General features: G+C 37.3%; 1 pseudogene; it reads right to left on the bottom strand.

Annotated features, from left to right (window-relative positions):
- Positions 1-1,947: 1,947 nt before the first annotated feature.
- The window catches only part of LOC118620789, a 23,122-nt pseudogene continuing 3,921 nt past the window's right edge, over positions 1,948-21,148 (bottom strand).

The following is a 21,148-nucleotide window of genomic DNA, read 5'->3' as shown; positions in this document are numbered from 1 at the left end:
GGAAGAACTGAGCTGTTTGGCACTGGAGCGAGGGCTGGAGAGGGGGCTTTCTCAGGGACAAACGTGTTCCTTTGGTGAGCCCTTCCTGGGGGCAGCAGACAGTCGTCATATCTGGGACTCCAGCAACCTGGCTCACACTGGCAGCCCCGCCCTGGTTACCCCCTGAGGCCCCGCCCCGCCCCACCCAACTTTCAAGCCCACCCAAGCTGTTGCCACTTGCTTAACCATAGGATTGGCCTGTCTTGGATCCTGCTTCAGGTTTTTCCTAAATTATTTCAAACGAGCAGCATCTGGTCTCAGGGAGCCCCATACCTCTGGTTAAGTAATACAATGAAACAAACACAGGGAGGCAGCCAAAATGAGGAGACAAAGAAACAGGTCCCAAATGAAAGAACAGAACAAAACCCCAAGAAAAGAACTAAGCGAAATGGAGATAAGCAACCTAACAGATACTGAGTTCAAAATACTGCTTATAAGGATGCTTAATGAACTTAGTGAGAACCTCAGTGAACTTAGGGAGGGCCTCAAGAGCATAAAAAAGGACCAGTCAGAAATCATGGATACACTTAGAATTGAAGGAGGCATTAACTGAAATAAAGAATAATTTACACAGCTTCAATAATAGAGTACGTAAATCCAAGGAGCAAATCATCGATTTGGAATATAAGGAAGCAAAAAATGCCCAATCAGAACAGCAGAAAGAAAAAGGAATCCAAAACATGAGGATAGTGTAAGGAACCTCTGGGACAACTTCAAGCGTGCCAACATTCGCATCTTGGGGGTCAGAGGAGAAGAGAGAGAACAAGAAATTGAAAACCTGTTTGAAACAATAATGGCAGAAAACTTTCCTAACTTGGTGAAGGAAACAGACATACAAGTCCAGGAAGCACAGAGAGTCCCAAACAAGATGAACCCCAAGAGGCCCACACCAAGACCATCATCATCCAAATGCAAAAGGTTCAAGACAAAGAGAGAATCTTAAAAGCAGCAAGAGAAAGGCAGCTAGTTGCCTACAAGGGAGTACCCATTAGGCTGTCAGCTGATTTCTCAAAAGAAACTTTGCAGGCCAGAAGGGAGTGGCAAGAAATATTCAAAGTGATGAAAACCAAGAACCTACAACCAAAATTACTCTATCCTGCAAAGCTGTCATTTAAAATTGATGGACATATAAAAACTTTCCCAGACAAGAAAAAGTTAAAGGAGTTCATCACTACTAAACCGTTATTATATGAAATGATGAAGGGTCTTTTTGAAGAAAAAGATAAAACATATGAACAAAAAAATGTCAATGAATACATATCTATCAACAATGGAATCTACAAACAAAATGAACAGGTAGAACAGAAACATTGTCATAGATACAGAGAACATTTTGTTGGTTGCCAGTTGGGAGTGGGGTTGGGGGAATGGGTGAAAAAGGTGAAGGGATTAAGAAGTACAAATTCATTGCTAGACTGACAAACCTCAAAGGGAAAGGGGTTGGGGTGGGGGAGAGGGTGGGAAGAAATAAACCAAAGAACTTATATGCTTAACCAATGGACACAGACAATAGTGTGGGAAAAGGTGGGAGGGGGGCGGGAGTGGGGAGGAGGGGGGTCAATGGAGGAAAAATGTGGAACATCTGTAATACATTTTACATCCAACAATAAAGATTAAAAAAAAAAAAGAAATGGATGCAAAAACAGATCCTTTAATCATGCACATTATGGATGCTTAGGGAAACATAAATGTAAAAGATACATACTTGAATTTATCCTGCATACTTGACTGTAAAAAAAAAAAAAAAACTAAATGAAAAAATACAAGGGTGAATTTGCTTTTTATAATTTTAGGTCTTAAATTGCTTTCTTTGTAATTTTGTACCTTTCAGAGATTACATAACTTTTTAAAGATGGCATGGCTTGTACACAAGAACATCAGGAAATTCAGCAGTTATATCAGATTCAGTCACATGAGACCATTGAGGGGGACTTGAGGAAGTCTGGCCAAGTTCTCCTCATAATCTTGATCAAAGGCTTCGATGTGGGATACCATGAGTTGATTTTCCCAGTCCACAGTGGTTCTTTTCCTCATAAAATATCCGTTGCTTTGATCTGTAAAGATATCAGTACTAGAGAGTAATTGTTCATTTTATTATCACTCATAGCCGGGAAGGGTACATTTTTGAGAACTGAGTTCAGGACTTCTGGGCTTAGCTTCATGCCAAGCCTTGACTGACCCTCTATCCTGGCTCTTATGTCCTGTAGCAGCTCTTCATACAATATTCATAGGACAGTCCCTGTTTCTTTCATCTGCAGCTAGCCATGAACATGGTCAAACCACGAGCCAAATGGCATATTTTCTCGTAGGAAACAATCTTCAAGTGAACCTGGATTTCTGCTCATCGTTATTGATTCCCAGAAGTGATAACCAGAAATACCTCTATCTCTGTGATTTCTCATGATGTAAATAATCCTCTAGGTCCATCCATGCTTTCATAAATGGTAAGATTTCTTTCTTTTTTATGGCTTATTAATATTCCATTGTGTAAATCTACCACAGCTTTTGCATTCACTCATGTACTGATGGGCATTTGGGTAGTTTTCCATAGTTTGGCACTTGTAAGTAATGTTGCAATGAATATAGGGGCACATATATTCTTTCAAATTAGTGTTTTGGAGTTCTTTAGATAAACCCCCAGATGTGGAATCACTGGTTCATAAGTCAGATCTATTTTTTTTTTTTTTTCCAGAAAACTTCATACTGTTTTCCACAGTGGCTGCACCAATCTGCCTTCCCACCAAGAGGGCACAAAGGTTCCCTTTTCTCCACATCCTCATCAACTGTAGTTGTTTGTTGATTGATTTGTGATACCATTCTGACAGGTGTGAGGTGATACCTTATTAGCCTTATAATTTGCATTTCTCTGATGATTAGTGATGTTGAGCATCTTTTCATGTATCTACTGGCCATTGTGTGTCCTCTTATGAGAAGTGTCCAGGCTCCTCTGCCTTTTTTTTTAATTGTATTATTATTATTTTTTTTTGGTGTTGATTAGTTATGAGTTCCTTTATAACTTTTGGATATTAATCCCTTATCAGATGTATCATTGGTAAATGTGTTCTCACATTTAGCATGTTGTCCCTGCATTCAGTTATTTTTTAAATTAAATTTATTTGTGTGACATTAGTTAATAGGATCTTATAGATTTCAAGTGTACATTTCTGTGATACATGGCCTGTATATTGCATTGTGTGTCTACCACCCAAAGTCAAATCATCTTCTGTCCATGTGTATTTGGTATCCTTACTACCTCCCCAACCTCTTTTCTCTGGTAACCACCATATTGTTTTCTGTGTCTATGCATTTCTGTTTTATATCCCACATATGAATGAAATCATATGGTTCTTATCTTTTTCTGACTGACTTAATTTATGTAGTATCATATTCTCAAGGTCCATTCATATTTGTGCAAATGGTAGTATTTCATCTTTTGTTATGGCTGAGTAGTATTCCATTATGTATATGTAATACATCTTCTTCACACAATCTTCCAAGGACATTTTGGTGGTCTCCATGTCTTGGCCACTATGAATTATACTGCAATGAACATAGGGACATATCTATCTTTGTGAATAAATGCTTTAGAGTTTTGGAATATATACACAGAGGGTCATTGCTGGGTTACATGGTAACTCTATTCTTAATTTTTTGAGGAACTGTCATACTGTTTACCATAGTGGCTGTACCAGTTTACATTCCCACCAGCAGTGAAATTTCTCCACAGTCTCTCCAACACTTGTTATTACTTGTTTTGTTGATAATAGCCATTTTATCAGGGGTGAGGTGGTATCTTATTGTAGTTTCCATTTGCATTTCCCTAATAGCTAAAGAAGGTGAACATTTTTTCATCTATCTGTTGGCCTTTTGTGTGTCTTCTTGGGAGAGGTGTCTATTCAGATCCTATGCCAATTTTTAATTGGATTATTTGTTGTTGAGATGTGCGAGTTTTTTTTTTTATATATTTTGGAAGTTAACCCCTGGTCAGAATTGTTGTTTGCAAATATCATTCTCCATTTTGTTGGTTGCCTTTTGTTTTGTGGGCAATTATTTTGCTGTGCAGAAGCTTTTTAGTTCGACATTATTTTGTTTTGGTTTGTTTTTTGTTTCATTTTTTTTTTATTCCATTAATTAAGTAATTAATTTATTTTTGTTAGAGATGTTTGTCCTCCTCCCCCACTGATTCCCTCCCAGCCCTGTCCCCAGTTTTGTTGTCCATGTCCATTGTTCATGCATACGTGCATATAAGTTCTGTGGTTTATCTCTCCCCCAACACCCCCTCTTCTGGGGATTGTCAGTCTGTATCCTACTTCCATGTCTCTGGGATTACCCCATTCCTCAGACTGTTATGTTTATTATATTCCACAAATAAATGAGATTGTATGACACTTATATTTCTCTGTTTGGCTTGTTTCACTTAGGATAATACTTTCCAGGTCCCTCCACGTTGTCTCAAAAGATAAGTAATCTTTCTTTCTTACAGCTGCATAGGACTCCATTGTGTATATGTACCACTACTTTTTTTTATCCATTCGTCTACTGATGGACATTTGGGCTTTTCCAAATTTTAGCTCTTGTAAATAGTGCTGCTACGAACATGAGGGTACATATATTCTTTCTGATTGGTGTTTCAGGCTTCTTAGGGTATATTCCCAGCAGTGGGATCACTGGGTCAAATGGGAGTTCAATTTTTAATTTTTTGAGGTAACACCATAGTGTTTTCCACAATGGCTGCACCAGTCTGCATTCCCACCAGCAGTGTACTAGAGTCTCTTTTTCTCCACATCCTCAACAACACTTGTTGTTTGATGATTTGTTGATGGCGGCCATTCTGACAGGTGTGAGGTGATACTTCATTGTTGTTTTAAATTGCATCTCTCTGATGATTAGTGATGTTGAGCATTTCTTCATATGTCTTTTAGTCATTTGTATGTCCTGTTTGGAGAGGTGATTGTTTAGCTCCTCTGCCCATTTTTTAATTGGCTTCTTTTTCCTCCTTTTGTTGAGATGTATGAGAACTCTATATATATTGGAAATTAACCCCTTACCTGATATATCATTGGCAATTATGCCCTACCATAGAGTGGGTTGCCTTTCCATTTTGATGATTGTTTCTATTTTTTTTAATCCCCAACCGAGGACATTTTTCCATTTTTTTGTTCAGATAGAGCGGGAGGGAGAGAGAGAGAAACATCGATGTGAAGGGATACCCGCACGACCAACCAGGGCCGGGGACAAACTGCAACCGAGGTATGTGCCCTTAGCGAGAACAGAACCCGGGTCTCTCTGTACTGCAGGCCGATGCTCCAACCGCTGAGCCAAACCGGCCAGGGCTGATGATTGTTTCTTTTGCTGTGCAGAAGCTTTTGAGTTTGATGTAGTCCCATGTGTTCATTTTCTCCTTTGTTTCTGTTGCCTTAGGTGATGTATCAGTGAAAATTCTGCTCCGTATGATGTCTGAAATTTTGTTGCCTACATTTTCTTCTAGGATTTTTATGGATTCATGAGTAACATTTAAGTCTTTTATCCATTTTGAGTTTATTCTTGTGTGTGGTGTAAGTTGGTGGTCTAGTTTCATTTTTTTGCAGGTAGCTGTCCTATTTTCCTTGCACCATTTACTAAAGAGACTGTCTTTACTCCACTGTATGTTCTTGCCCCCTCTGTCAAATATTAATTGAGCATATTGTCTTGGGTTTATTTCTGGGTTCTCTGTTTTGTTCCACTGGTCTATATGCCTGTTCTTGTGCCAGTACCAGGCTGTTTTGATTACTGTGGCTTTGTAGTATAACCTGAAATCTGATAATGTGATCCCTCCCATTTTGTTTGTCTTTTTCAAGATTGCTGTGGCTAGCCCTGGCCGGTTTGGCTCAGCGGTTAGAGCGTTGGCCTGCGGTCCAGAGAGACCAGGGTTCGGTTCCCACTAAGGGCACGTACCTTGGTTGCAGTTTGTCCCTGGCCCTGGTTGGGTCGTGTGGGTGGCAATCACTCGATGTGTTGCTTTCACGTCGATGTTTCTCTCTCTCTCTCTCTCCCACTCTATCTGAAAAAAAAAAATCGAAAAATGTCCTCGGATGAGGATAAAAAAAAAAAAAAGATTGCTGTGGCTATTCAGGGTCTTTCTTGGTTCCATATGAACTTTTGGAGTGTTTCTTCTAATTCCATGACGTTTGACGTTAGTTGATATGTTTATTTTTGCCTTTACTTTCCTTACCTATGGGGTCAAAGTCATAAAATGTTGTCTAAAACCAAGGTCCATCAGTTTAGTACCTTTGCTTTTTTCTATGTAATTTAATGTTTCAGATCTTATATTTAGGTCTTTGATCCATTTTGAATTAATTTTTGTACATGGAAGCAAACTGTAATCTCATTTTATTCTTTTTCCTGTGGCTTTCTAATGTTCTCAACACCATTTACTGAAATTTTCTTTTCTCCATTGTGTGTTTTTGTATCCTTTGTCAAAAATCATTTGTTCATGTGCATATGATTTTATTTCTGGGTTCTCAATTCTGTTTCACTGGTCTGTGTGTCTGTATTTCTGCCAATACCATGCCATTTTGATTATCATAGTTCTGTAGTATAATTTGAACTTTGTTCTTTTTTCTCAGAATTTCTTTGGCTATTCTAGGTCTTTTGTGGTTCCATACAAATCTGATGATTTTTTTTTGTTCTATTTCTTGAAAAAAAGGCATTGGGATTTTAATGGGGACTACAATAATTCTGTATATTGCTTTGCATAATATGGCTGTTTTAACAGTGTTGATTCCCCCAATCCACCAACACAGAATATCTTTCCATTTCATTGTGTCTTTTTCAATGTCTTTTAATAATGCTTTGTAGTTTTCAGTATATAGGTCCATCACATACTTTGTTAAGTTTACTACTAAATATCTTGTTCTTTTGGTTGCAATTGCCAATGGAATTGTTTTTTTCCTAACTTTTTCTAATGTTTCATCATTAATATAATGGAAAGCAGTGAATTGTGTACATTCATTTTGTATCCTGCAACTTTACTGAAGTTTATTGTTTTTAATAATTTTTTCATGGAGTTTTAGGGTTTTTTTTTTACATACAGAATCATGTCACCTGCAAAAAGGAACACTTTTTTGTCTTTCTTCCCAATGTGGATGTCTTTCATTTCTTTCTCTTGCTTGATTGCTTTGGCTTGGACTTCCAGAACTATGTTGAACAATAGTAGTGAGAGAGGGCATCCTTGTCTTCTTCCTGTTCTTCTTTCTCTAGTTCTTTAAGATGTAATGTTACTTGTGGTTTCTCTTGTTTCTTGATATAAACCTGTAATGATACAAACTTCCCAGTTGTTACTGCTTTTGCTGCACTTCATAAGTTTTATGTCCTATTGTCATTCTCATTTTTTTCTCTATATCTTTTATTCTCACTTTTAATTTCTTCTTAGACCCAGTCTTAGTAGTATATTGTTTAATCTTCATGTATTTGTGATGTTCTTTTCTTCTTTTTAGCAGTTGATTTCTAATTTTGAACATTATGGTCAAAGAATGTGCTTGGTATAATATCAACCTTCATGAATTTGTTTAGGCTAGTTTTATGACCCAACATATGGCAGATCCTTGAGAAAGTTCCATGTGCACTAGAGAAGAATTTACAGTCTGATATTCTCGGATGAAAGCATCTATAAATGTCACTTATGTCCATTTGGTATAAAGTGTCATTTAAGGCCAACACCTATTCATTAATTTTCTCTTTGTATGATCTACTGGGAGTTATTATTGGAGTTTTAAGGCCCCCAAATATGATTGCATGGTTGTGAGTCATAACCTCTGTTAGTAAGCTACTTTATGTATGTTGGTGCTCCCTGATTGGAAATTGTTATGTCATCTTGATGTAATGTCCCCTTTATCATTATAAAATATCTATCAATATCTCTCTTATCTTGACATGTATTTTGTCAGATACATGTATGTCTACACCTACCATTCTGTGGATGTTATTTGCTTGGAGAATCATTTTCCACCCTCTCACTTTGAGTCTAAGTTTGTCTTTGCAGCTTAGATGTGTCTCCTGAAGGCAACATAAGTTGGGCTTTGTTTTTTGATACAAGATGCTACTGTGTGCCTCTTTATGGTAAATTCAGTCCATGTACATTTAGGGCAATTATTGATGTATAAGGATTTTCTATAGCCATTTTATCTTTTGTTTTCTGGTAAGTATGTGCCTCCATTGGTTCTTTTCCTTTGTGTTTCTGTCTGTTGTTTTTGTTTGGTGGTGTGTTATACTTCTTTCCTCTTTGTTTAAGGTATATGTTTCAGTTTTTCCGTTTGTTTTGTGTGCATCTCTCTGTGTGTGGTTACTATTAGGTTTATGAAAAATAAAGTTTCATGTATACAATAGTCTTTTTCCTTTTGAATGCATCTGATCTCCATTCTCCTTTGCAAATTCAGACTTCTACCCTCTCCCCTTTTATGTTTTGTTGTCACAGATTATCTAGTTTGTGCTATAGGTTTGTTGGTGATCTTACTTGTAGTTTTGTTCTTGGATTTAGGTGGAATAACTTCCTTGCGTATTGCCTGCAATGGAGGTCTTGTGATGATAAATTCCCTCAGCTTCCTTGTGTTGGAAAAAAACTTTTATTTCTTTTTCATATTTAAAGAATAATTTTGCTGCATATGTTATTCTTGGCTGTTCATTTCTCTCTTTCAGTAGTTTAAATATTTGGTTGCACTCTTCTGGCTTGTAGAGTGTCTTTTGAGAAGTCTGATGATAACCTAATGTGCTTTCCTTTATAGGTAGCTTCTTTCTTTTCCCTGCTGCCTTGAAAATATTTTTTTTGTCATTAATTTTTGGCAGTTGTAATACCATGTGCCTTGGAGAAGGCCTTTCTGGATTGAGGTAACTAGGTGTTGTATTTGCTGCGTGGATTCAAGGATCTAGCTTTTTCCATAGATTTAGGAGGTTCTCATGAACCGTTAATTTGATGGCACAATCCATTTCTTTCTTTCTCTCTTCTTCTGGTATGGATATTGTTCAGATACTGGTCCTTCTGATGGAGTCAGATAGTTCTCTCAGAGTTCTTTCTGTTTTTTCTTATGCTCAAGTCTTTTTATTCCTCTGCGTCATTGCTAGTTTTCTATCTTTGATATAACAAATCCTTTCCTCCATCTAGTCGGTTCTATTTTCTATGCTCCCTAGCTCATTATTGATCTCTATCAATGAATTCTTCATCACCATAACTCTGTTTGGTCCTTATTTAAAGTTTTAATCTCTTTGTTAAAGTGTTTTGTTGTTGTTGTTGTTGTTCATCAATTTGTTTTCTGAGCTTACTAAATTACATGTCTGTATTTTCTTACATCTCACTGAGTATTTTCCAAACTGAAATCTTGAATTCTCTGATATTATATCACATATATCACTTATTTCTATGTTCTTTTTTTAAACTTCACCCAATGATATGATATTTTATTGATTTTAGAGACACAAGAAGGAAAAGGAGAGAAAGAGAGAGAGAGACATCGATGTGAGAGAGAATCATTGATTGGTTGCCTCCTGTGGCATCATGACAGGGGAACAAAACAACCACCTAGGTATGTGCCCTGACTGGGAATCGGCCATGACCTTTTGGTGTGCAGGATGATACTCTAAGCAACAGAGTCACACTGACCTGGGCACATATTATTATGTCCTTAATTTTGTTTTCTGATTCTCTCTCTCTCTCTCTCTCTCTCTGAGTTGGCATGTTACCTTGGTTATTTATGGCATTTGATGGATTTCTTCTCTGTCTAGGTATCTTTGCATATGAGTGGCATTTCCTAGCAGATTAATAGAAAGGCGTCATTCTATTCTTTTCCAATAGGTGGTGCTAAATCACACGTGTTTTAGGTCTGTGACATCCCAGTGCTGTCCTCCACAGCCAGACCCTGCTGTCACTGTAAGTTTAATGCATAAGAGTGGGGTGGGGTGGGGAACCTGGCAGCCTTCTCTGTTGTGTTGTACTCCCGATAATGGTGACCTCGAACTTCCACATGGTACACCCTGCGCACTGGCCCCAGGACAATCACAGAGTGTACCCTTTGTTCAGAATAAATGTGATTCTGTAGTTTAGTTCTCAGGTTGCTGATACCATGCATTGCAACTCCACAAGTAGGACAAAGTACAGTTGTCTTTTGGAGGCTTCGAGGTGGCTTTGCTTCTCCCATCTGAAGAGAAGATGAGCCACAACCAGATTCCTCCCATCTCTAGGCTGAGCGGTGCCATGAACTCCCAGCTGCCGGGGTGCATCTGTGGCTTATCTCAGTTCTTCTCTCTTTTTCCTCACCCATTTCCATCTCAGGTATTAGTAACACTACCCTTCAAGATGCTCAAGTGATTTACCTTGGAAACATTTTGGACTTTTGTCTTTCATATCTTTAGTCTATCGGTGAAAATTTGACTCTACTTTCAAGACATATTCAGATTCCAACTCTGAGCACATGCGCTGTCTGCGCCCTGGTAGGCACCGTTGTTTTTCACTGCATTTGCAGCAGTAGCCTTCTTACTCGTCTCCCTGCTTCCTCCCTTTACACCTTGACCCCCTACTGCCAATAGAACAGCCCCAATAATCTTGCCAGTGCAGTTCAGACATTATGACACCATTGTTCAAAATGCTGCATTATTTGCTCATCTCAATCCTCAAGTCCTTCTGGTGGCATGTGAGGCCACTCAAGGTCCAGTCCACGGTAACCTCTCTGAGCTCATCCCCGACTCTGCTCTCATTTGGTGCATGCTGCACCGACCACACTGCCTCCCTGGCTGTCCAGATGCACCAGGACTGTTCCCGTGCTGGACCTAGCTGTGCCCTCTGCCCAAACACTCAACTCTCAGGTCTCTGCATTGCACATCAGAGTCATTCAGTAATATTTATTGAAATATAGGTAATAAATTGAATAGAGTACATTAACAAATAAAATTAAATTAAATTCTTTAGATCCCCATACAAAGTGGACTATAATTTCGCTACCATTTGATCTTAGAAGCTCGAATGTGTAAACAACACAGAGATGTTTTCTGTTTTCACGGCAGAGCTTAGCACAGAAAAGTCATTTAACCAATATTTAGTAATTTGTGGAATCCGATATGAACAAAAGATAAAATAAGTCTCATTTATTTCAGCTTGTATTTCTAGACTAGTCGAAAAAGTGATTACTGATGATTATTAGAAATTACTGGTAGTTCTGGACTAGTCTCTCCATATAGAGTCATGTGCTCTCACTGCAGCAAATGAGGGTGAACACGCTTTGCCTTGTGATGATGTTGATGGATTGGGTCTTTCTGATTCCCAGTTTCTCTCTTGTTTTGTTGGGTATTTCTGGTAAGAAATTAAGACCCAAAGCACAAAATAAAAAAAGTACCTCTACATAAATCTATTCTTTCTTTGTTTTATATTATAGAATACTAGTTTTTAGCTGGGGAGCTAAAACAAAAAACAACAACAAAATAAAACATTTCCAACTTCTTTTGCACATGACTGACCACAAAACTGTGTTCAGGTCAAGGGGATGTCAGCATAGATATCAATGAAAGGAGAAGCAGCATGCCCTCTTTCCTTCCTTTTTATTTTACTTCATGCCCTTTCTTCCATCTCGATGCCTAGGATGAGATAGGATGGCCGGAACTGTAGCTGCCGTTTTGGATCAGGAGGAGGAGGGCTATGCCCTAGCACATTTGGGGGGTGGGCTGGAAGGGATTTAGATTTCCGAGGGCTTCATGGAGCAGAATCCTCCGTCTAACCCTGGACATTTTATTTCTGGTCTATGTGTGAGAGAGAGAAGTGTTCTCTTTTATTTAAGTCACTTTCATTTTAGGACTCACACAAACTCAAACATCATCCTATCTCATACATCACAATTGGCCTGGGACATTAAAGATAAAACAAGTGGCTGTGGCATCTTTTAAAGGAATCAAGACAACAGAAACTGTTGAAGGCCAGATCCAATGTCTAAAGTAAAGACCAGTCATTGTCTTCATTGAAACACTACTTTGGAAAAAAGCCTTTGGCATTTGGAGACCCGAATTTGAAAGATTTTTCTACCCATTGAAAATTTACATTGCCTATAAGTATGAAAATGCGTAAACTTTAAACATATGTGTTAAAGAGTCCCTTCTTATCTCCGTTGGTATTGTCCCCGACATGCTGAGACGGACTTGGCACAGCGTTCAGCCCACTGCACACGCCATGTGCACGCACTGTCTGCTCCACTATCTGAATAGTGAAGGGAGCTCTACAAATAAACACATCAGTCTGCTCAATTATTACATCTCAGAAAGCCTCCTATAATTGGAATTTTAAATTATTAAATATATTTTTGACAGAAAGTGCACACTACATATGAAATTCTAAGATGTCTACCAGTTAAAGACAACCTTAATAATCCAAGACTATTACTTTTATTGTAAACATAATAGTTATCGTATTAGAACAAAATAAATCAAAGCATGCTCAACAAAGCCTTTTATTTAGTTTTAATTTATTTTATTTGAAGATGCTTTCTTGAATTACTTCTATAGAAAGCAAACTAGAATTACTTCACCTAATCAGTTTTCTTCTAGTATTCTGAAACAGAAAGAATGGTATGCAAGCATAAAAATTTTTTATTTACAACATCTTAATTTCATTCACATTCACTTATTCACTCATTTGATAAACATCTATTTCTCTTTGATCCTGTTCAATAGCCTGTGCCAGGAGATCGTGCTGTGTGATCTCCGGAGGGCATCTTCCAGAGGATGCTTGTCAGAAAGGGCACTGGGATGTGAAGGGCCTTTCTGATCGATCAATAATAATTAATTTGTAATTTTATAAATGGATGATCCATAATATTTCTTGTGAAAAAAATTTATCCAAACTATACATTTAATTTTTAAAAAATGGAAGATGAAATCTCATAAATAATCATACAATTTATAAAAGACAGTGACTAAACCGCATCTATGTGTTATTGCCTGCTGTACTGTATAATGGTGAGGCCTTCTTCTTAATAACATATTTCTAGAAACTACTTGGGATTACCTTTGTGTTTTGAACTAAGCGACTCATTTCTCTGTACTCTCCATTGTGTTAATGAATGGGATGTGAAACACCCCTGACCATGGACGTCTCTTAGAAGTGGAGGCTAATGGGTGGACACAAGCAAGGGACAGTGCAGGTGTCTTCACAGCTGCACTGTCCACTACTGAGGACACTCATGAACACCAGGAACTGAAGGAAGACAATAAATTATACTCCTTCTGAGCCTGGCTCTACTTTATCTTCCTGACCTCGTCAGGGTAGTAGACTAGTGCTCCTTCACGTGTTATAAGTGAAGGTTTATTGTATCACAGCTACTCCCATTCATTTGGCGTATGATTTGTGGCTGCTTTCATATTACAATAGCAGATTTTAGTGTTTTTAACTGAAACCATATAGACCACAAAACTAAATATTTACTCTGTATCCTATAGAGAAAAATTTAGCCAACCTGTGATATAGTGATATCAGAAAATTTTATTAAGCAAAGTACTATAAACATCTATTGTAGACGTTAATGTACTCAGAAAAGAAAAATGACTTGTATATATAAAAGCAATTGTGATATCAAGAGTATCACTTAACAGAGCAAAGCAAAGGAACCTATTTGTGTCTTATCTGCTCCAAAAAATCTTTTGTAGTGATTGCTACTGTTGGAGTCATAGTGCCTACACTTACTTTACAGGTGAAAGACGCTGAATTTGAATTTCATTGCATGAAGCTAGGTTTTAAGGAATACAATTATGACCTGGCCGGTTTGGCTCAGCGGTTAGAGCATCTGCCTGCGGTCTGGAGAGACCGGGTTCGGTTCCCGCTAAGGGCATGTACCTCGGTTGCAGTTTGTCCCCGGCCCCGGTTGGTCGTGCGGGTGGCAGCCACTCGGTGTGTCCCTTTCACATCAATGTTTCTCTCTCTCTCTCTCTCTTCCTCTCTCTCCCTCCCACTCTATCTGTGCAAAAAATGGAAAAATGTCCTCGGGTGAGGATAAAAAAAAAAAAAAGGAATACAATTATATCCAGAGCGCCTTGGTATGTTCCCCGTAACAAGTCATGCTGTAATTTGGTGACACTTCTCTGCACTTAATTAAATGAGATGCTAGAAGTCAATCGTGCGACGAAATCTTGAGCAAGAGCAGCCCGCCTTGATTCCCAAAAGAGAAAGCCAGTGGTTCTCCTTAGTGTGAGTCGGTCTCCTCCATTTCATATCTCCTCTGACGGGTAGGAGCATGTCTGGATAAACCAGGAGATAAAGAAACTGTTTACTCATGGTGATTTTCCCTTTTACGCAATCAGAAATATGCATGAATGGTTTTAGCTCTTTTGGGGTTGCAGCTCACTTCGGGTAGGAGTGTCCTTGTTACATGAGATCTCATTATGAGAGGTCTATGATATTTCTTATGAGCTGATACTAACCTACATAAAAAACTGAATGATTACTATGAGAATATGTTCAGAATGCACAAATATACTTACTACTGAAAACTTGTCCTAAAAAAATCCTAAAGATTTTTTTTCTTACGTATCATCTTTCTGACAACTGAGGCTTTTTCTTCTGTCTGCAAACCAGGGAGAGAAAAGTATACCTATAAGGCTCTAGATGAGAAATCATCTAACAAAATGATATTGTCGAACCTATGCTATTATCTGGGTGATGCAGAGTTCTCTGGGGGCCATACATTTATCTTTGATGTTAGTTATTATCTATGAATTATTTTTTTTGCCTTAAAGTACCTTGAATTATCATTATAGAATTAAAATCTAGTGGGCAAAGAGAGTCATCTGTCTATTCCTACCCAACCAGAATTGTCCCAAACACTCACCATCTAAACAAAAATAATTGGAATGAAAAGAGAGAGCACCTCAGTTCTTATTTATTGTGGTCCAATCTCTATACACCCCAGAGAAACACAGGTTTTACAGACTCTGAGAAGACAAAAATATCTCATAGCCTAGTTTGGTAAAATAAGGCAATTGAAATGCTCATACAGGGAGTTCCATGTGATAGGAATTTTAGAGTTCACTGAGCTTTATGTGTTTTCAAAAACATTCTGTTTTTGAAAACAGAATGTTTGATCAAACCTGCTTCCAGATTCTGACCAAATACCTCTACAGTGGTCATTTTCTTTTTTACCCTAGAGACTCAGTAGAATTAACCAGGGATCACGTAAGAAGCACCACTTTCTAAGCCATATCCATAGAGGCACTAATTTCCTGGCAATCACATTTGGTGGGGCCCAAACATCAGTATTCTTAAAATTCTCCAGGACAGTCTAATGGCAGCCAAGATTGTGAATTACTACTTCAGAATATAGATAATGAGACAGAAAGACGGGTAAGGCTCGCTACGTAGCTAGTATTTTGAAACTCATGTATTATTTCCCTTTTTGGCAAGTTTCCTATTTTTTTTTTTTTTTTTACCTGTTCTGAAGCAATTTTTCCAGCAACATCGCCGCAGCATTTATTAGAAACCAATATCCTTGATGAATGAAAGTGCGGTCTGAGCGGCGACTCACGAATCCCTCGACATCCTCCACGCCATTGCTAAGAAATGTGAGGAGAAGAAAACAAAGGGTTTTATCAAAAAATGATATATATACCAAAAAGTTCTAGGTTTCTTGGTGTCAGCAAAAAGGAATTGCAGTTCCCAACTCATCTTCTATCACAAATATACTAAAAGAAAAGAATACCTAAGCTTAAAAATAGGAAAGTGAGGCCCTGGCCGGTTTGGCTCAGCGGTTAGAGCGTCGGCCTGTGGTCCGGAGAGACCCGGGTTCGGTTCCCGCTAAGGGCACGTACTTCGGTTGCAGTTTGTCCCCGGCCCTGGTTGGTCGTGCGGGTGGCAGCCACTCGATGTGTCCCTTTCACGTCAATGTTTCTCTCTCTCTCTCCCTTCCTCTCTCTCCCTCCCACTCTATCTGTACAAAAAATGGAAAAATATCCTCGGGTGAGGATAAAAAACAAACAAACAAACAAAATAGGAAAGTGAGGAATAACCTTACACATTTGGCATTTTCTGGGAGTTTGAAAACATGTTCTGTACTAACTGAGCAATTGCTTTATAAAAAATATATAGAAGGGGAATATTTCAAGTTGTGTTCTGACACTGGGAGGAAAACTTCTTTAAAAATACAGGCTTTTTCAGAAGCTCTGCCACCTGAAGACTGCATCTAAACATTCACCTTCTGCCCAGTTAATGAAAAAAATCTTCCAGTGCTCGGTTTGAGTAGGAAAGTCAGAATACTAGTAGTATGATTAACCCTAAAATTTACTTCAGTTTATACTTTGTCTTGTTTATCTTTTACTGTATCTACCTCACTTTGATTACAGATTTACAAATGATTGCTACTAAGAAAATGTAAGTGTATCAGAAACCAGTAAGTATTTTGTTACTGGAAAGTCTTATTTGCTAATCTATGGGCCTAGTATAACTAACTAAATGGAACATGATCAAGAATTATCAATATGCAACACAGCAAATAAATGATTAACAGTGAACATATAGGTTTCAAATTAACTAATCATAATGTGTTTGATAAAAATAAGAAATTCTCTTGACCTAGCTCGTTTTTCAATAAGAGGCTCAAAGTATTTTTTGGTAGAAAGCTGACCCAATAGACTACTCAAGTCACTGGTGAAATCTCTATCAGCATGTCTGACATCCCTAAAACAAGGGAGAAAGGATAGCCATTGTTTGAAAATGGTTTTCTAAGATGTTATTTTGACTAAATGAGTAAGGAAGACATTAATCAGCTTATTAGGAAAGCCTTCCATTCAAACTTAAAGCAAATAGGACATTTTCTAACAACCGAAGAAAATATATTTTCTTGTCATGTATATCAAAATATATTCTATATTGGCAGCCCAAAATTTAAAAAATATGGTTTTAGAAGGATTTTTTAATGTTAAATAATAGTCCTTGACATAATCTAGAAAACTAATTCTTCTGAGACATATTGTTGGAAAATATAATATATTTAAATTAGTTCTATTTAAAGAATTAATTTATTTATCTATGGTGATTTATTTATCTATGGTACTTGGCCTACAAAGGAGCCCCCATAAGGCTATCAGCTCATTTCTCAACAGAAACACTACAAGCCAAAAGGGAATAGCCTGAAGTAATCAAGGTCATGAAAAACAAGGATCTGAATCCAAGACTACTCTACCCAGCAAGGCTGTCATTCCAAATAGAAGGTACAATAAAGAGCTTCCCAGACAAAAAAAAAAAAAAAAAAAAGGCTACGGTAATATATTAGCACCAAACCAGCACTGCAAGAAATGTTCAAAGGACTGCTGTAATTAGTAGAAGAAATAAGAAGGAAAATAGAACCACACTAAACAAAAATGGCAATAAATAAATACATATCAATTATCATCTTAAATGTAAATGGATTGAATGCTCCAATAAAAAGACACAGGGTAGCTGATTGGATAAGAAAGCATGACTCACATATATATTGTTTGCAAGAGAACCACCTCACAACAAAAGACTCACATAGGTTGAAAATGAAGGGATAAAAAAAATCTTCCAAGCAAACGGAAAGGGAAAAAAGCTAGGTAGCAATAGTTATATCTGATAAAACAGATTTAAAAATGAAAGCCATAACTAGAGACAAAGAAGGCCACTACATAATCTTGAAAGGATCTATGCAACAGGAAGATATAACCTTGGTAAACATAGATGCACCCAATATAGGAGCACCAAAATATATTAAAACTCTTCTGGAGGACTTCAAAGGAGAAATTGACAGCAATGCAATCATAGGATGGGACTTCAACATCCTGCTGACATCACTGGATAGATCTTCTAGACAAAATATTAATAAGGAAACAGAGACTCTAAATGAAGCACTAGACCAAATGGATTTAATAGATATCTATAGAGAATTACAACCCAAAACTAGAGAATTCACATTCTTCTCAAGTGCACATGGGACATTCTCAAAGATAGACCACATGTTAGGGCACAAACTAAGTCTCCAAAAGTTCAAGAAGATTGAAATCTTATCAAGCATCTTCTCAGATCACAATGACATAAAACTGGAAATCAATTGCAACAATAACATGCAAAGACATTTGAACACATGGAGGTTGAATAGCATGTTATTAAACAATGAATGGGTTACCAAGGAGATCAATTTGCAACAAAGATATAAAAAACTTCCTGGAAACCAATGAAAATGAACACACAACAACACAGAATCTATGGGATGCAGCGAAAGCAGTGCCAAGAGGGAAGTTCATAGCACTACAGGCCTACCTCAATAATATAGAAAAATTTCTAATTGACTATCTAACTTCACAACTTAAACAACTAGAAAGCAAAACAAAAAACAAAAAAACCCAGAGCAAGTGGAAGGAAGGAACTAGTAAAAATCAGAGCAGAAATAAATGACATAGAGACCAAGAAAAATCAGTTGAAAGGATCAATGAAACAAAGAGCTGGTTTTTTGAAAAGATAAACAAGATTGATAGACCCTTAGCTAGACTCACCAAGAAACAAAGAGAGAGAACCCAAATACGCAAAATCAGAAATGAAAGAGGAGAAGTAACAACTGACACCACAGAAATACAAAGGATCGTTAACAAATACTATGAACAATTATATGGCAACAAATTAGACAATCTAAGCAAAATGGGCAAATTTCTAGAAATACATAGTTTCCCAAAACAGACTGGGAAGAGATAGAAAATGAACTGACCAATAACAATGAAGGAAATTGAAGATGTAATCAAGACTCTCCCAGCCAACAAAAGCCCAGACCCGGACGGCTTCACGGGGGAGTTTAACCAAACAGTCCAAAAAGAACTAACACCCATTCTCCTCAAACTATTCCAAAAATTTCAAGAAGGAAGGCTTCCAAACTCATTTTATGAGTCCAGCATAATTCTAATTCCAAAACCAGAAAAAGACACTATAAAGAAAGGAAACTACAGGCCATTATCCCTGATGAACATAGATGCCAAAACCTTAACAAAATACTACCAAATCAGATCCAGCAATATATAAAAAAAATTATTCACCATAGCCAAGTGGGATTCATCCCAGGGATGCAAGGCTGTACAATATTCACAAATCAATAAATGTGATACACCACATAAACAAAATGAAAGATAAACACCACAAGATCATATCAATAGAGGCTGAAAAAGCATTCGACATAATCCAAAACCCATTTCTGATCAAAACACTCAGCAATGTGGGAATAGAGGGATCATATCTTGACATAATAAAGGCCATATAGGAAGGACCTACAGCCAACATCATACTCAATGGCAAAAACTAAAAGCATTACCCTTAACAAAGAACAAGACAGGGATGCCCACTTTTGCCACTCTTATTTAACATAGTACTAGCAATCAGACATGAAGAAAACATAAAAGGGATCCAAATTGGAAAGGAGGAAGTGAAACTATCATTATTCGCAGATGACATGATATTATACATAGAAAATGCTAAAGACTCCATCAAGAATCTATTAGACTTAATAAACGAATTTGGCAAAGTAGCAGGATACAAAATTAATGTCAAAAAAATTGATGGCATTCTTAGACACCAGTGATAAACTCACAGAAAGAGAAACTAAAAAAACAATCCCATTTACCATCATGGCAAAAAATTAAGATACCTAAGGATAAACTTAACCAAAGAAATAAAGGACCTATTTGGAGAAAACTACAGGACATTGAAAAAGGAAGATATAAAAAAAGTGGCAGCACATACCTTGTTCATGATTTGGAGGAATTAACATCATTAAAATGTCCATACTACCCAAAGGAATCTATAGATTCAATGCAATCCCTATCAAAATACCAATGACATATTTTACAGAACTAGAACAAATACTGTAAAATTCATATGGAACCAAAATGACTTCAAATAGCCACAGCAATCTTGAAAAAGCAAGACAAAGTAGGTGGGATCACAATACCAGGTATCAGGTTATACTACAAGCTATTGTAATCAAAACAGCCTCATATAGATCAATGGAACAGAACTGAGAACCCAGAAATGAACCCAGGGCAATTATGCAAGAACATACAGTGGAGTAAAGACAGCCTCTTTAATAAATGGTGTTGAGAAAATTAGACAGCTACATGCAAAAAAATGAAACTAGACCATCAACTTACACCATACACAAGAATAAACTCAAAATGGATAAGAGACTTAAATGTGATTTGTGAATCTATAAAAATCCTAGAAGAAAATGTAGGCAACAAAATTTCAGATATTATACGTAGCAGAATTTTCACTGATATATCACCTAAGGCAACAGAAAAAAATGAAAAAAAATGAACACATCAGGCTACATCAAACTAAAATGATTCTGCACAGCAAAAGAAACAACCACCAAAATGGAAAGGCAACCCACTCTATGGGAGAGCATAATTGCCAATGATATATCAGGTAAGGGGTTAATGTCCAAAATAAATACAGTACTCTTACAACTCAACTAAAGGAAGACAAAGAACCCAATTAAAAAATAAGCAGAGGAGCTAAATAGACACCTCTCCAAACAGGACATAAAAATGGCCAAGAGACATATGAAGAAATGCTCATCAGAGAGATGCAAATTAAAACAACAGTGAAGTATCACTTCACACGTATCAGAATGGCCACCATCAACAAATCATCAAACAAGTGTTGGCGAGGGTATGGAGAAAAGGGGACTCTAGTACACTGCTGGTGGGAATGCAGACTGGTGCAGCCACTATGGAAAACACTATGGTGTTACCTCAAAAAAACTAAAAATTGAATTGGCATTTGACCCAGTAATCTCACTTCTAGGAACATACCCTAAGAAGACTGAAACACCAATCAGGAAGAATATATGTACCCATGTTCATAGCAGCACTATTTACAATCGCTAAAATCTGGAAACAGCCCAAGTGTTCATCAGTAGACAAATGGATAAAAAAGCAGTGGTACATGTACACAATGGAATACTATGCAGCTGTAAGAAAGAAAGATCTTTTGTCCTTTGAGATGACATGGAAGGACCTGGAGAGTATTATCCTAAGCACAACAAGCCAAGCAGAGAAGACAAATATCACATGATCTCACTTATTTGTGGAATATAATGAACTTAACATTCTG

Source organism: Molossus molossus, unplaced genomic scaffold (genome assembly GCF_014108415.1).
Source record: "Molossus molossus isolate mMolMol1 unplaced genomic scaffold, mMolMol1.p scaffold_m16_p_8, whole genome shotgun sequence".
Classification (NCBI taxonomy): Eukaryota; Metazoa; Chordata; class Mammalia; order Chiroptera; family Molossidae; genus Molossus; species Molossus molossus.
Note: the sequence above shows the minus strand (reverse complement) of the source record. Positions and strands in the feature narration are given on the sequence as shown.